Here is a 3,120-nt window from a genome sequence, read left to right on the forward strand (position 1 = left end):
CGCTTTTGGTTCCGGTGCTGCGACCCTTCCGATTCGGTCCGGTTTCGCGTTAGCCAGGGCAGGGTAAGCGAGGCAGTGAAGTGCTTTCGTTCTCAGCGTGAACCGTCGAGCTCTTATGGATGCGACATCCCAGAGAGGAAAGCGGAGCGGGCCTGGCCGAGGGTAGCGAGTGTTCTGGTTCGGTCTGGTGTCGTTTCGGTGATACGACGGGATTGTTTCGTGTGTCCGTTACAGGATGTATTTTATGTGCTGTTCTGTGCCGGGGCGTGTGTGCGTCAAGAGAACATGGCAGCTTTTTTTCAAGGCAAGTTGTTAGTTTTAGTTGTAGGAAGTTGGTGGATTGAGTTTGTGGAAGTTGGTGGTTTGAGTTTGTGTACGATGTAAGTGTGAATAGGAAGAGTTACGCCTGTGTGGCTCAGTGGTAGAGCATCTGTCCTGTAAACAGAAGGTCCCCGGTTCAATCCGGGGCGGAGGCATGTCTTTTCCACGCTGCTTCTGAACCCGTCTGTCTCGAGACCAGCACACGCGACTTCAGTGCTTGTTGCTACTGTTTCGTGTGTTGTGCACCAGCGCGAGTCAGCGGCCCTTGTTGCTAGTCTCGCCTTCTTTTTTGTTCAACTCGCTTGCTCGCGTATGCTATATCAACGAATTCCATCCACCCGTCCTCAGCTCACACACACACCGATGAGAAGCATAACACTCAACGAAAGGGAGAAAAATATACTTTTGCCTTTTTGCCACCACTATATATTCGGTGCAGCAGCGTGGCAAGGTCACTAAGCATCTATAAGCATATGCAATACTTGTGCAGAGCTCCTAAGACCAAGCGACAACCATAATAGAAAACAGATACGTCCAGTCGGTCGCAGTAGTACGCATCAACAGCAGCTGTTCAGGATGGTGTTAGTGAGTCAAAACAGCACGTAGATGGGCAATAGACGTTACGTTTCCGTGTACTGCTAGATAAACAACAATGACAGAAGGAGAACAGGGTGTGCGGCAACAGATCAGCTCGCAACTTGGTTTCGCACAGCCCATGTCTAGTTCCGCACTCGACGAATCAAAGGATCTAATTTGATGTAAAATTGCGCAAGGCGGTGGGCACTGCATTTATTGCGCGGGCAGATGTGGATGTACAGGCACAGCAAACGCTTGCTGCGCGGGTGGATGATGTGATGTGCGTGTGTTGATATGACTCCGTCCGCGTCCCAGCGATCTCCTGAGCACTTGTTCGGTGCTGGACCCCGCATTCGACCGATCGTTAGCGCAGCAGCCGAGGTAGCAGTGAGCGCATAGTATCAGCGTGACCCATGAGCCTGATCTTTGGAGCTTCATGGCTGATAGGAAGCGGACTTGACGGGGTAGCGAGTGTGCTTGTCCGGTCGTTGTTGTGTCGGTGATAGGATGGTGTTGTTTCGTGTGCTGGTACAGGATGTATTTTATTTTGTGTTCTGTTTTTGGCGTGTGTGCGTTAGTGACGTGGCAGCTGCGTTTTGTGGCAAGCTGGTAGTTTGAGTTTGTGGAAGTTGGTGGTTTGATAGTTTGAGTTTGTGAAAGTTGGTGGTTTGAGTTTGTGTACGATGTAAGTGTGAATAGGAAGAGTTACGCCTGTGTGGCTCAGTGGTAGAGCATCTGTCTTGTAAACAGAAGGTCCCCGGCTCATTCCCGGGCGGAGGCATGCCTTTTCCACGCTGCTTCTGAACCCGTCTGTCTCGAGACCAGCACACGCGACTACAGTGCTTGTTGCTACTGTTTCGTGTGTTGTGCACCAGCGCGGGTCAACGGCCCTTGTTGCTAGTCTCGCCTTCTTTTTTGTTCAACTCGCTTGCTCGCGTATGCTATATCAACGAAATCCATCCACCGTCCTCAGCTCACACACACACCGATGAGAAGCATAACACTCGACGAAAGGAAGAAAAATATACTTTTGCTTTTTTGCCACCACTATATATTCGGTGCAGCAGCGTGGCAAGGTCACTAAGCATCTATAAGCATATGCAATACTTGTGCAGAGCTCCTTAGACCAAGCGACAACCAAAATAGTATTTTTGTGTCGTTCAGTCGGTCGCAGTAGTACGCATCAACAGTAGCTGTTCAGGATGGTGTTAGTGAGTCAACACAGCATGTATATGGGCAATATACGTTGCGTTTCCGTGTAGTGCTAGATAAACAACAATGACAGAAGTAGAACAGGGTGTGCGGCAACACATCCGCTCGCAACTTGGTTTCGCACAGCCTATGTCTAGTTCCGCACTCGACGAATCAAATGATCTAATTTGATGTAAAATTGTGCAAGGCGGTGGGCACTGCATTTATTGCGCGGGCAGATGTGGATGTACAGGCACAGCAAACGCTTGCTGCGCGGGTGGATGATGTGATGTGCGTGTGTTGATATGACTCCGTCCGCGCTCCAGCGATCTCCTGAGCCCTTGTTCGGTGCTGGACCCCGCATTCGACCGATCGTTAGCGCAGCAGCCGAGGTAGCAGTGAGCGCATAGTATCAGCGTGACCCATGAGCCTGATCTTTGGAGCTTCATGGCTGATAGGAAGCGGACTTGACGGGGTAGCGAGTGTGCTTGTCCGGTCGTTGTTGTGTCGGTGATAGGATGGTGTTGTTTCGTGTGTTGGTAAAGGATGTATTTTATTTTGTGTTCTGTTTTTGGCGTGTGTGCGTTAGTGACGTGGCAGCTGCGTTTTGTGGCAAGCTGGAAGTTTGAGTTTGTGGAAGTTGGTGGTTTGAGTTTGTGGAAGTTGGTGGTTTGAGTTTGTGTACGATGTAAGTGTGAATAGGAAGAGTTACGCCTGTGTGGCTCAGTGGTAGAGCATCTGTCTTGTAAACAGAAGGTCCCCGGCTCAATCCCGGGCGGAGGCATGCCTTTTCCACGCTGCTTCTGAACCCGTCTGTCTCGAGACCAGCACACGCGACTACAGTGCTTGTTGCTACTGTTTCGTGTGTTGTGCACCAGCGCGGGTCAACGGCCCTTGTTGCTAGTCTCGCCTTCTTTTTTGTTCAACTCGCTTGCTGGCGTATGCTATATCAACGAAATCCATCCACCGTCCTCAGCTCACACACACACCGATGAGAAGCATAACACTCGACGAAAGGAAGAAAAATATACT

Source organism: Phytophthora infestans, genomic scaffold (genome assembly GCF_000142945.1).
Source record: "Phytophthora infestans T30-4 supercont1.239 genomic scaffold, whole genome shotgun sequence".
Classification (NCBI taxonomy): Eukaryota; Oomycota; class Peronosporomycetes; order Peronosporales; family Peronosporaceae; genus Phytophthora; species Phytophthora infestans.